Source organism: Pristiophorus japonicus, chromosome 16, assembly GCF_044704955.1.
Source record: "Pristiophorus japonicus isolate sPriJap1 chromosome 16, sPriJap1.hap1, whole genome shotgun sequence".
Taxonomy (NCBI): domain Eukaryota; kingdom Metazoa; phylum Chordata; class Chondrichthyes; family Pristiophoridae; genus Pristiophorus; species Pristiophorus japonicus.
Genome location: NC_091992.1, coordinates 107,512,415 through 107,526,834, shown reverse-complemented (window position 1 = coordinate 107,526,834; position 14,420 = coordinate 107,512,415). Strand labels below are relative to the sequence as shown.

At 41.0% G+C, this 14,420-nt stretch overlaps 1 long non-coding RNA gene across 1 annotated transcript; it reads left to right on the top strand.

Moving 5' to 3' along the window:
- Positions 1 to 916: 916 nt before the first annotated feature.
- On the top strand, positions 917 to 8,802 carry LOC139227134 (uncharacterized). Its single transcript, XR_011587390.1, has 3 exons — positions 917 to 1,090; positions 2,960 to 3,070; positions 7,532 to 8,802. It is a non-coding gene; the product is annotated as an uncharacterized lncRNA (long non-coding RNA).
- The last annotated feature ends 5,618 nt before the right edge of the window (positions 8,803 to 14,420 follow it).

The window sequence follows — 14,420 nt, the reverse complement described above, 5'->3', positions numbered from 1 at the left end:
TGTGGAAAAATACACCAGCGCTTATTTCACCCACCCGTCAGCCTTCATCTCCAGCTTCCATTCGCCCATTCAATTTCATTCTTGCCACTCTTCTCAGTATGTGCTCTCAGTAAGCCACAAGTCAGCAGATTTTCAGCCGACAAGCACACTGTGCTGGCTTCTTACATCGACAATATATTCATGCACAGCTTTATGTTCAAACCAAGGAACTCGCACCTTCAGCTGCATTCACTTTAAAATCATTTGCAAATCAAAAAGAAGTCCAATTTCCTCTTAACACATTTAATTTATCAATGGCTAAAAGATTAGCAACACCAGACTATTTTTGCCGGCTAAAAATATTTTCCTTACTCTCCACGTTGACTCTTTTTTTTGAACGCAGCCCCGTGACAAAGAAACAGATTGGTGCCTAAAAATCTGCCCATAAGTTAACATAAATTAGCAGAGAAAGGAGAAAAGGTGTTCACATTTTGGACTTTAAAAGGGAGTAAAGAAATCTCTTTCTGAGACGTTTGCACAATACACTTTGTAATATATGCTTTTTTCTGTGCTGGGTAAGGTATTGGCTAGTACTAACACTGACTGTTAAGTTTATCTTCACACAGATGGAACCTACCCTGCCACTTCATGCCGCTGTGTGCTGGACACCTTCCCTGCACTGTAATAAATATATCTAAAACCGGAGGGGGACCAGAAGCTGCAGCAGGTTAGAACACAGTTCTTTCAGCTCTGGATCTGGCTTTGTAAGCAGCTCAAGCTGATAGTTTCCTCTTCCTCTAATGTCTGTAAGAGTGCTCTGCTAACTGGAATGAGGTTGGACAATTTCAACAGAGTTCCTGGCACAGAACGGTCCATCATTTGGCAATAAATTGACAGTTTCAATCAGAGAGGCCACAACGATTGCTTGTGAGGGAAATGTTATCATCTTGTTGAGGTCAAGTGCAGAGAATGTTCCCCAACATTTAAGCTGTGCAACATCTGACCTAGAAGAAGTTATTCCTGGTGCAAATTTCTCAATCTCCCAATCGAAGACAACATTTTAAAACATGTTAAAGGAGATTTGACGGAAACAGGGCTTCAAGTGCTGAAGGTACTTCTGATTAAAATTACATTATAATGACATTTTGATTTATCTTATTTTACTTCATTTTTAATAAGAGCTTAACAAAGAAATTATCTGGGGTAATGTTACCTTCTGGTCCCCGTACACAGGCAGATCTTTACTGAGCTCCTGTTTCTACTCGAGGAGTTTTATAATTCCTTTGTGTCTGACTGTTTGCCTCTTGACAGCAGATTTTATAACTTTTATTAATTAGGACTGTCAGCCAGCTTGTCATTAGGACTATCTTTTTATTCAGGGCCCATTAAGCTGTTCTAATTCCTGGCTGCTCCCATCCCTTATACCAGATCTATAACTCTCTCTACCTCCATATTAACATAATGATATTTACGTTCATTATTTTGCACGAATCTGACAGGTAGAGCAAGGGGCCTCTACTCACCTGAGCAGGAAAACAGAAGTGAGATGAAGAGAAATAGAAACCCAGTTACAACCTCAGTATCCCTTTCTATCAGCCCACTGCGGCTGTGTTTGCAAACTGTCAGCAACAAATCCACACGATTATGCCTTTTTATGTATTTTAATCCTAGCTATGAGAAAATGGGTATTTTAATTTCGAGATTAGTACTAAATACAAGTTCTGGTATGGATGTAACTGTATTTCACAAGACGGGCAAGTAGCTGTATATTGTCCTCGTTTTAAGTCACAATGTACAGGCACATATAATGACATCAGTAGCAGTTCAAGCCCTGTACTGACACAGGCACTGAGTCAGTAACAGGTCTGTTCCATGTGCTTCTTCATGGAATACTCGGAAGTTTTAGCAATGAGACCAGAGAAAGGCAAAACAGTGCAAATGTAAATTTAGGCTAATTGTCCTGTCTATATTTTCTTCTAACCTATTTGTAGCATAATATCAGTGGCTGTGGTTAAAGCCTTACCCTTTCAGCTATATCCTCCCCCTGATCACTGTCTTCATACAGAGATATAATGCAATACAACACTGCAGATTATTTATCAGGATTGATGATTTGGTTAAACTCTCATCCTTGCAGCCTCATCAAGCCCTGATCCTGATTAATCCAGTGTAATATAGTACAGCAGGTTTGACACTGAACTAAATCCTCACCCTTTCAGCCTCATCACATCTGATAATTGCTATAGCACAGGTACAAATACCCAATTACTGGATATGAACTGATCTCGAACCTCGGTGCAGCTCCCCTGCTTATTCTAATTGTCAGCGCTGTTATCAGGATGGTCAGCGCTAAGCCCCCTGAGGATTCTATCAGAGTGCACAACTGTCCCCTTTCCTGTGTGCTGTGATTTCAGACTCTGATAATTCAATAATTTGGGTGATTGTCTCTGTCTCAGTGCATCCATTGCTGCAGCTTCCCCTTAATTACTTTCATTTTGCTCATCAGGCTACACTGGGATTTTTGCACAAAACACAGTCACTGGGGTCAGGCGAGAGCTACGGGGCAGATTCATTATGAGTATACATTCACTGTTCCTGTCACAAGCACAGACGTTCAACTACCTCACGGCCAAAAAAAAATTGGCATCTCCTAAAACGGCCAAGGATCAAGAAATTCGTTTCGAACATAGAAACGAGACACGAGTGACCTTTAATCTCTTTAAAAAGATTGGCCCAGAACTCATTTATACTTCACTAAATTTCTCCGAAATCAGTTATTTATGCAGCAACCTATTTGTCATAAGTTAAAGCCTCAAGGGGTAAAACATTATTTCTGTACAAAGTGAACATTGGCCAAATGTTTCAGCTTCAATTCACAATTTTATCAGGGTGTCCTGTACGAACTCAAAAAAATGAAAGTAGATGTTGCGATGAAAATAACAGTGTGATATTTACATCACCTTTTGTTTGAAATTTAAAGGTTAGAGGACTACTCCCCTTGATGTGCACTGTCGGCATATAGCACGGTTACAGAGCAGAACTGCAGGCAACAGATTTCCTGCATCCGCAGTATTTTGCATCCGTCCTACAGGTAACATCGTTGTTTACATGGTTCCTGAGTGGGTACAGGCATGGGAATACATTTCAGTTCCTCAACAGTCTCTAGTATAGTACTAAACACCGTCCTGATCCACAACTGGATGACAAGGCAGATGTTAAAGGGCTGCCCCTGAGAGGTCAGTAAATTGTCACAATAACACATTTTATTTCAGTTCAATGTTGCTTTAAACATCGTTGCTTGCTGTAGTCTCAGACTTGCTGTGCAAGACATTCAGCTAATACTGCTGGCACCAGCAGGTAAGACTATCCCAGGTTACCTTGTGTTGTGAAGCCAATAGTTTTCATCCTCTGGTCTCTTGGTGATTATTTCAAATAGTTAAACTGCAGCTTTTCTTCAAAAAACCTTAGCTGCAGATACAACCTTCCTATAGCATACTGCTTCATAAAATAGGGATTTTATTTTTGCTTCACAATTCAATACATACACAACAAAACTGTGCGACTGCACACAAATGAAATGCATGCTTAACATTTTAATTTGATGCAACAAGTGGTAAATGCTATGCTACTAATCTCGGCTGGCACTTCACTGCAGTGCTGAGGGACAGCTACACTGCTGGAGGTGCCATCCTTTTAGATTAGATATCGAATATAGGCCCTGCCTTCTGTTCAGGTGGTCAGGTTAAAGTTCAGATCTCACTGTATGATGTAGAGCAGTGAGCTCTTCTGGTGTCCTGCACAAAACTTCTCTCTTTGATACCAGATCCCCTAAAAAAGATTAACTGGTCTCTCATTGTGTTACTGTTTGTAAGACCATGCTGTGTAAAATGGTCACCATGCTACATAGCAACAGTGATTGAATTTCAAAGTTATTAATTGAGGAGTGCTTTAAGACGTCTTGAGAGATGTGACAAGGTACCATAACATGCAAACCCATGCTATCATACCATTAGTGCTAAATTGAGCCTTGCGCTGGGAATTGGGGATGGGGGTGTGTGGGGGTGGGCAGCGGGGGGTGGGGGGGAAGACAGGCACAGCTGTTGGATTTCCCCCCACAGCCAAAAGCCTCCCGGCCCAAAGATCCATTGGATGGCTGCAACAGAAGGCAGTACTTAGCTTTCTGGTCTCCCTCAGACCATCAGATAGACGGAGATCCCAGGTGCAAGGCCTAACTCCAGTTCCCTCAGGTACTCCTGAAAGTAGGCATCAGAGATCTCCATTCAATGTTTTGTTGTTTTCAGGATGAGGGCAATGCTGGTAAGGCAGCATTTATTGCCCATGCTTAGTTGCCCTGACAACTGACTTGTTTGCTAGGCTACGTCAGAGGACATTGAGTCAATCACAAAGAGTAGGACTGGAATCAAACATAATCCGGACTGGGTAGAAGAGGCAGGTTCCTTTCCCTGAAAGACATTAGTGAACCAGTTGGCTTTTTATGACATTCTGACAGCTTTCACAATCAATCTTTTCTGGTGCCGGACCATAAATCACCAAGTACTGTATATTGAATTCAATTTCACAATTTACCGGGATGGGATTTGCATACATGACCTCTGTTTTAATTAATCTAGTGTGACATCATCGCGGTGGAACGTGATAATGTCACATGACCAAGTTCTACACAAGATTTTGATACCTCTAAACAGCATTAGAGTTTAGAAGAATGAGAGGTGATCTCATTGAAACATACAAAATTCTTACAGGGTTTGACAGGGTAGATGCAGGGAGGATATCTCCCCTGACTGGGGTCACAGACTCAGAATAGGGGGTCAGCTATTTAGGACTGAGATGAGGAGAAATTTCTTCACTCTAAGGGTGGTGAATCTTTGGAATTCTCTACCCCAGAGGGATGTGGAGGCTCAGACGTTGAGTATACTCGAGACAGAGATCGATAGATTTTTGGATACTAAGGGAATCAAGAGACACGGGGATAGTGCAGGAAAGTAGAGTTGAGGTAGATCAGTCATGATCTCATTGAATGGCGGAGCAGGCTCGAAGGGCCGAATGGCCTACTCCTGCTCCTAATTCATATGTTCTAATGACACAGAATAACAAGGGAGGACTTAGACATTATGATCTCTAGAGGGAATGGTGGGTCTCCTGCAGTTTTGCCGGTTGGAAAAATTGGATTGTGTGCAGCGAAGAATGAGGCAGCGCATTGTTTCATTTTAATTGAAAGTAGGTAATCTATGGATTACTTCAAGACTATTCAAAAGATTGAAGACTTTTCATCCACGAGCTGAGTTACAGAAGTACTGAAAAGAATATTGCAGTGGCACCGCAGTGCTGCTGATTTTTAGGGACAATTAATCAGAGCTCCCACATGTACATCGTATCTTTCAGAGTCAAGAAGAATTGAAATCAGCAAAAAAACACAGATTTCATTTCCATTTTTTTCTGCTGACTTTTGACCATCCTTGCTTCATAAATCAAGAGCTTCTTAACGACATTCCCAGCACCTTACTGAGTGGATGCCTCAACCGATCACATTTGCATAACAGATGATGTGTTTGTAACAACGTTAATAGGTTTCATTATGTTCATAATGTTCTGCTAAATAACTGCGAACGGAAACCGACTTGACATAACGCGCTTTGAACATGTTCATGTTTGCTCAGGTTTTTTGTAGAATCTCCACAGAGGAGTAATGGTAAATTTAAAAAAATAATCCATAGGGCCTTTTATATTGATCGGCCTGGAATTTGATTTGAAACGAGACCAGTAAAAGAGCTGCTAATATACTTTAACAAGAGCAAAATACTGCTGGAAATCTGAAATAAAAGCAGAAAATGCTGGAAACACTCAGCAGGACAGGCAGCATCCATAGAGAGAGAAACAGAACTAACGTTACAGGTCGATGACCCTTCATCAGAACTGGAAGAAGTTAGAGATGTAACTTTTAAATCACAGCAATACACGGCTTCGAAATGTGCGCCTCCTGAGAAAGAGGTTTTATTAACAGTAATGGAAAAACAATCAGCCAATCAGGATAAACCTGCTGTAATGATCCTTTAATGCTCCTTAAGCAACTAACAAGCCCCATATCCTGGATAAACATTGAAAAGTTCATTAATCCAGCTGTGGAAAATGGTTGAGTGCCTGATTTAATGATGAGGCCTGGGAGGAATTTTAAATTCCCGGGCAGGAAAGCGGCCTAGCGAGCGGTAGGTGTATCCATGAGAGGCAGCGGGAAGCCCAGCCCAGTTTAACATCTGGGCCTCATTAATGTCTCCCTGGTAGACTTTGAGAATGAAACGGCTGCCCAGCCTTTAAAATCGGGTGGCCCAAAGGTTGCTGGCCACAAAGCGAGTGTGGGGACGGGGGCGACAGGATTTCCGAGGCGGTGAGCGGTTTGGGAAGGTTGTAAGAGGAACTTCGCGAGAAGAAACCAGAGCAGGTGAGGCCTACACTTGTTTTTGCTCCTGCCCCTTCGGGCCCCACAAAAAAGGAACTAAATACACTTACCTCGATGGGCCTCTTCTCTTGGTGATCGGCTTCTTGCCTGGTGGAAGAGCCGCAGTCGCTTCCACACCCAGTGTTAAAATGGCAGTAGGGTCCTGGTGACATCATCGGGTGCCGACATGCATATTTAAAGAAGGACCCCTCCGGCTTCAGGCAGGTGTCCTTGGAGTCTGCAATTTAAAATTGTTGTCGACGGGATCGAGGCGGGAAATCAGCGGGTTTGTCTCCCGCTCTATTTTAAATGCCTTCCACCCCTCCCCGCAACTGCCCCCCGCCCCCACACCCAGTTTCAGTCAGGTGGGGAGAGTTAAAAATTCCCCTTGTGTTTGCTCATGCCTTCTGTTATGGAGAAATGCAAGCATATTTTTGTTGGGGATGATGGTCCCTAACTATGAAAAGGAAATGCTGAGTATGGCAATATGTCACTGGAAGTGTCAGCACAGTCTCAGCTACTTGGAGGATCCGATTGGAGGTTCAGATGAAGTTGTATAACTTAATAAAAAAAGAGATCAATATTACAGCAAGTAGCAGCACTGGACATTTATGGGCATGAAGAAAAACAGTCGTTGCAGTAGACAGAAGCAAAAATCACTGCACAAAGATGTAGCAGCTAAACTATTAGAAATGAAAATAGTAGGATTATGCATGGGATGATACAAAGGAGAAAATACTGTGGGAAGGAATTTCAATTGTCAAATCGCCTTTGCTTCCATCCTAACTTCTCTTAGAACAGGAAGGCACAGCATTCAGCAGATACTTTAGCCCCACACACGAAACAAATCACACTATAATGTCACAGTTGCTTTATTCAGGAGTGAGAGTCTGAAAGATGCTAGAAGTGTGGAAATTGGGGCTGGTGTACTGGAATATAACCACAGTAATTAAATATTCTATGATTTACATGATATCTTCAGTTAATTTGCTCATAGACACTAATTGTGCACAGTTGCATCTGATGTCAATATTGTACCCACATGAATAAGAATGCTTCTGGACTGCTACCACCATGTGTAATCTATTCTCTTCACAGAACACGAAGAATGGTCCGCCAGGTAAACCTAAAGAGGACCAATCACCTGACCACTATCCATCTCCACCATCACTTGAATCAGGCACCAGCCATGATATGCACCACGGGAATCGTTGGGGAAGAGGAAGCTTCGGACGACATACTAAGCATGTTAGAAAAGGGAAGTAGCGGTGATGAGGGGCTTGCAGATACAAGGTGGAGATGCAGTACGCTAAGGTCCCCTCGAAGTGTATAAGAATACATACCTGCTTTTCAATGGCAGCTGGTACAGCAGCAACCATATTGAGCAGATACTTGCATTCTTGTACATATTAGTGGAACATGGTCTGTGCAGTAAGAAACACGCGGCATCAATTGTCTGCTCTGGAACTCCCTGCCTAAACCTCTCCACCTCTCTACCTCTCTTTCCTCCTTCAAGTCACTCCTGAAAACATACCTCTTTGACCAAGCTTTTTCTACTTATGCGGCTCGGTGTCAAATCTTTATCGCATAATGCTCCTGTGAAGCGTCTTGGGATGTTTCATTACGTTAAAGGTGCTATATAAATACAAGTTGCTGTTGTTGTATTGTGATTTGTCATACACTGTGGTATCTCCAGCAGAGGCATTACTCATGAATCCTCCCCATGTTGTTATGGAGGATGGGCAATGTAAACTTCAAGTCGCAGTCACGACCAGCTTCAACTCGCTTGGTGAGTTGTTTAAATAACCATGAAGAAGAGATTCAAAGATTTTCTATATGCCCACTGTTCTATGCACACACACAAATTGATGGGCATCAGGAGGAGATACCCTCAAGTAGTGGCAAGTGTGGAGTAGCACAGGAGCAGCCGGTTGGCATTCAAGTCAGCCGTAGTTCCGTGCCATCACATAGCTCTGCACAAATAACTGGTGCTGATTCTGATAGTGTTGAGCCCACAGCGAATACACCAAATGATATCCCTGGCACAGATGCAGTCTCACCAAGGTTAGTTCTAGAGACAAGTGGTGGACCTTCTGCATCCCCTGCAGTTCCCCAATTGGCTATGCAGACACCACAAGTGCTATTTCCTTAACTCGGGGAGCACTTAGTATATTCATAACCAATGGAGAGGAGAATTGCATGGCTCACAAGCAGCAACTATGAAAGGCAAGCACATTAACCGTATACACAAATTGAACTGTACATCTAAATAAAACTAGTCATGTTCTATATTCCTGTCATTCTTTTACTGTGCAGAAAAGAAATCATCAGTTTTCTGAAAGCTAAACAAATAAAGTGGCTGATGCCTGTGATGTTCCTTGTGGGTGCCTCCAATGTCTTTGTGGCCACTGCATCAATGGTCATGGTGAAGTCAATTATAGGCACACCTTATAAATCTGTTCATTTTTTACGGACAAACTCAAGGCACAGCACATTCCCTGTAATGCATGTTAATATATTTCAGTACACTGAGATATTAAAATGAAGCTATTTTCAGCGCAAGCTCCTAAGGCCAGTCATATGTTCCAACTGGAAAGTCACACCCGGCACAAAATAGATGAAGATCCAGTGAGCTGGATCGCTGCCTGATTTTTCAACAGGCCCCACTCCCACCCCAGCACCTAATCCACTCCGGCACTATCGGTGGGCACAAAGTGTCTCCTATTGACAACTCAGCCGCTAAACATTTTTAACCAGAATGTGATCTTTTAAATACATTTGTGGGGGAGAATTTCCCACTAGGTCATTTAAACTTCAGCAATTTTAATTAAGGAATAAGGAAAAAATCTATTTTTGACAAATTAATACTTGAAGTCAAGGATTTCAAGATAAGATAATTTCTGATAATTTTAAATAAAGACAGCTTTAAACATTTCATTATTCATGGTATCTTGACTGATTTTGCTTTGAAACTAAATATTAAACAATATTAATTCTTTGAAAATAACTTTTTGCTTTGTGCTTTACTTATTTGTGCACATACTTCTCTTCATTAAGTATTTCACTCATATTGCAGTAATATATTTACTGACAGTGCTACTTCTAAATTACATTCATGGCACACATTCACAGAGGTCTTTGATTCAGCTGAATTGGAATATATGAAATTGACCTGAAAAGGACAGGTTGGCTTGTTTGAAGGTGACGGAGAGAGATATCATTTTCATCCCTTTAATTTAATTCAAGATGTCTTTGTATTTCAAGTCCAAAACATACCATTGACACAGAAATGAAGTCCAATTCATTATCTGCTGACTGCAAAAGCTCTTTTGTGTCCTACACTGTACACAGCCGAGCTTCACGTCTGAGCAAAGGATATAAACTCATTGCAACACTGGAGATGTAACTTGTAATTGTGGTGTTTAAATCATAACGTTAGCACTGTTGGATTCTGGAGTTCCTAAACATACAATGAATTCTGATGAAAATATGATAGAGTCCTGTCTTTAGCATGATTCAGTGCTCCAAGTCTCCTGTTTTTGGTGATTATTGTTTAGGCAAGCATAACTGACAACCCTTTTCAACAGCAGCACAAAAGTGCATTCATTTCTGACAATCCATGTTACAGATAAGTGCTTGGGGCTAAGGAAACATATGTGACTTGTGGACCATCAGTGAATGCCAATTGTATATCAAATGAAATCAGGGGTTGGGAGCAAGGGAGAAGTAAACAAAGTGTCCAGTAGGGCAACTATTAGAATTGTGGTTGCATCTGGCAAAGCACATAATCTGGGCGAAGAAAAAAGACTTGCATTTATATAGCGCTTTTCACAACCACCGGACATCCCAAAGTGTTTTACAGCCAATTAAATTTTGATGTAATGTTTATTGAGGGATAAATTTTGGCCAGGAAACCGGGTATAATTCCCCTGCTCTTCTTCGAAACAGTGCCATGGGATCTTTTAAGTCTACCTGAGAGAGCAGACGGGGCCTCGGTTTAATGACTCATGCGAAAGACGGCAGGCATATTCATTTACCAGGGAGTTAAACACAGTTAAATAAATCACAGCAATTAGTAAATTCCCAATCATTTTAAATCTAGTTTTAGTGGAATACTAGATAAATACAAGAGAAAGAAAGGAGTAGCAGAATATGCTGATAGAGTTAGATGAAGAGGAGTGGGTGGAGGCTCTGGGAGAGTCTAAGCATCGGCATAGACCCATTGGGCTGAATGGCTGTACTGTGCTGCAAATTCTGTTATCCAACGTAAAACATCTTTTCTGAACATCGTTAAAAAGGACGGAACATAAACCATCAACTATCACTGGCAAAACAAATTAGACGACAAAGCTCACAAAGTAGTATAGTAAGCAGCATAGGAAGGTCATGATGGAATTACAAAGTATTACAAAGGAATGATGCGTTGGAATCCCAGTGCACAGCCCGTGGGGTGTGAGGATGCATTTACGATTCTCCACTGCACTCTACTGTCCCTCTGAGCTGTTATCCAGGGTTTCATTGAGCTGAGTGATACGTCTGCTTGCAGAAGAGAAACAAGAGTAGGTAGAGAACCCCTCATTTGACCACTCTCCCGCACGCTCTGTGTGCTGATATAGAGCGACATCTGTATGGCTTGGGAGAAGACCATTCAGTCAAGCTGTCAGTAGCAAGACCAGTGATTGCTTTGGTCACTTTTTGCCAAGTCCAAAACAAAATAGGGGCCAGAAGGAACAGTGTGGGGATTAGATCAGAGTCTGATGCTGTCTTTGCTGCTGATGAAAATTCAATGAGAACCTTAACAGTCCTAATAACTGATGTCTCCAAACCATAATGTACAGGAGGAAATTAGGATTTCTATTTTAAAAATGTAGCTATTGGTGTTTGCTTTATAAACAGAGCACTGAAAACGTCCATGAAGGAAGAGGCCATACTCGATCACCCAAGAAGGGATGACAAATTGAGAAATTACAGAAAACAAAATAACATTATTTATCAAAAATAACAGCTACAAGGAGTGATTTCTGGCTGCAATCTAATTTTGAAGTTCCGATTCTGATTATAAACCACTGTTCAGCTTTATGATGTCATCTGAAGTTCCTCGATTAGATTACGGCTGAGCAAATCATTCCCAGGCATTCATCATTATTGTCTATGTAATACACAATCAACAGAATTTAATTCAATATGTGCGGATCATAAACCACTTAATACAGCATATACTGAATAGAAACGTGCTATTCCACTGTAATCAGCGGAGAGAATATTATTCAATTTTCAGATATTGGTTTCACAATTTTGAAAAAAAAAACTTCTTCCAAAGTTGCTAACAGATTCACGTAACACAGCAAGCGTGCAAAGTTTATCAGGTGTCACTGGTGTACCTAAAGGCTCACCATTCTAGTCAAAAAATATTACAGCAGATTAACATGACTTTCAGAAACATCTAATAAGTATGATTGCCCTCCCCCAAATTTTTACTTTATCTCAGTTGCACAAGTGCCTGGGGAGTGTGATGTGCATCGGAAGGAAAAATGGGAAGTGTGCTTGACATCAGCAGTTTCTTTACAGACCTAAAAAAGAACAAAACACGCCTTCTGGGTAAACATCATAGCTGAATTACAGTGCATTCACACTCCACAAATATAGGATCAAGGCAAACCTGAACCTGCTTTGCATTGACGCAACAGTTATGATGTAGATCCACCCTTATCCTTTAGACTTTTACAGCTGAAGTTCAATAAGAAAGACTTGCATTTATATAGCGTCTTTCACGACGAGTGGGCATCTCAAAGTGCTTTACAGTCAATTAAGTACTTTTGGAGTGTAGTCACTGTTGTAATGTGGGAAACATGGCAGCCAATTTGTGCACAAGAAAGCTCCCACAAACAGCAATGTGATAATGATCAGATAATCTGTTGTTATGTTGATTGAGGGATAAATATTGGCCAGGACACCAGGGATAACTTCCCTGCTCTTCTTCAAAATAGTGCCATGGGAACTCTTACATCCACTTGAGAGAGCAGACAAGGCTCAGTTTCACATCTCATCCGAAAGATGGCATTTCTAACAATGCAGCGCTCCCTCAGCACTGCAGTGTCAGCCTAGATTTTTGTGCTCAAGTCTCTGGAGTGGGACTTGAACCCACAACCTTTAGACTCGGAGGCGAGAGAGACTACTCACTGAGCCACAGCTGACACTAAATAACCACAGCACTGAACTGCCTCTTGAATGATTCCAGAGTTATGCCTCCATACCCACCTAGGAAGACAAGCGTATATTTTCTGACTCATTTCCACAAAGATTTAATGCATTCATACAAAATTCCTCTTGCATTTTAACACAATCCATTCAAAATAAATAACTTAGCACTTGCACTAAAATGCATACAAAGGAATTTGGGTAAGAATGCGTTATGTGTTCATACGGCAGCTGCATGGTCGGGAAATAAATTCTAAGAATTCAGGTGAAGTCAGGAGCCGACAGAACGTTTAACGGCTTATTCCATGCTTATGAGCCTCTATAAATAAAGCAAAACAAAATTCATCTGAGTAGACTTGTAGAAGACAACCTCAGCTGGCCAACTCTATCAAACATTACACTTTATTATCGGACATGTGGGCCTACAGAGAGTCCTCCCGATAGATATGGTGTCTGTTGCACAGAGCGTTGGATACTGCATTTCAGAATTTGTATCAAACCCAAATCAAACCTCCAAGGCACAGAATATTCAGATATAATGCATTCAGAATTAATGTTGGCAGAGCCAAGACCCATTCACGGGCTGCTTCTGGAACCTGCAATGTATTATTGAACTGGATGAGTGAAAATTAAACCACGCAGGTTCCCCAATCTCCTGCGTAATTTCGATGGAAACCTCAGAGAAATGGTGTAAGCAGCTGTTTCTCCAGGATTTCTGCTGATCCTCCAACAAAGTTATGGCAGGAGATCGGAAGGACCTCTGCTGAAATTTCAGGTGTGCATTTCCATTGCACCTTCTCCTTTTAGCAGGCAGTGCAAACATCCCTGTCTACCTGTTGAAGCCCCCATTTTAAATGTAAAATGGATGCAATAAAGCAATATCCAAATATTTCTGCTCAAGAAATCTGCCTTTGTGGATTCAAATGTTGCGCGCAGTGTCAGATTTCACGACCAACATGTACTGGCCTGTGAAAGTCATACACATCTGATCATTTCTCAATGGGAAATAACCAGTTCCACGAAGGGGTTCACAAAGGTGAATTGGAAGTAGCTCTGAGTATTAGAAGAAGAATTCGACTCCACAGGGGTGGAGATTTGAACTACTGTATATTTGACAATCATTCATGATTTACTGGGGTAGATTATTGATTTTAATATTTTACTGTTGCTATTTTCATCAACAGAAAGATGCCCAATATGGTACAGTCTGCAGAAAAGTAGTCAATTCATTTGATAGATAACTTTGGTGCATTTTGATTTATTTTGGAATACAACAAGTAAATGTAAATTAGATACATTATATTTACATACGGGGCATTAATAGTCTAATCAGTGTCCCTTATATGAAAAACTACATAAAATAAGTAGAATCGGATTAATTTTATGGCATTTTGCTGATCCTGTTTTTTTTTTTTACACACATTAAAAAGGAGTTTACATCTTAAAATTGATGGACAATAATATTGGCTAAATAAGATTTGGGCAGAATGGTGTTTAAATCTCCCATAATATCTGTTTTGTTATTACAGTTTATGTAGAAGTCGGAGTTCCATCAGGAGTGCGATCTTTTGAAATTATCCAGGAAGTAACCCAAACTCCTTCATCCATTAATTATACATTCCCCAGGCTATTCCTTGATTTTATCTGTTTTTTTAAAAAACAATTGTGGTAGCTGGAGTGTCGTTTCCTCCCCTTATTAAAACATTAGTTTGGATAATGCAGAAATCCTTTAACCAGTTGAGGGCTGTATGATGAGACAAAGCATTTTCCATTTTTCCCAGGATTACTG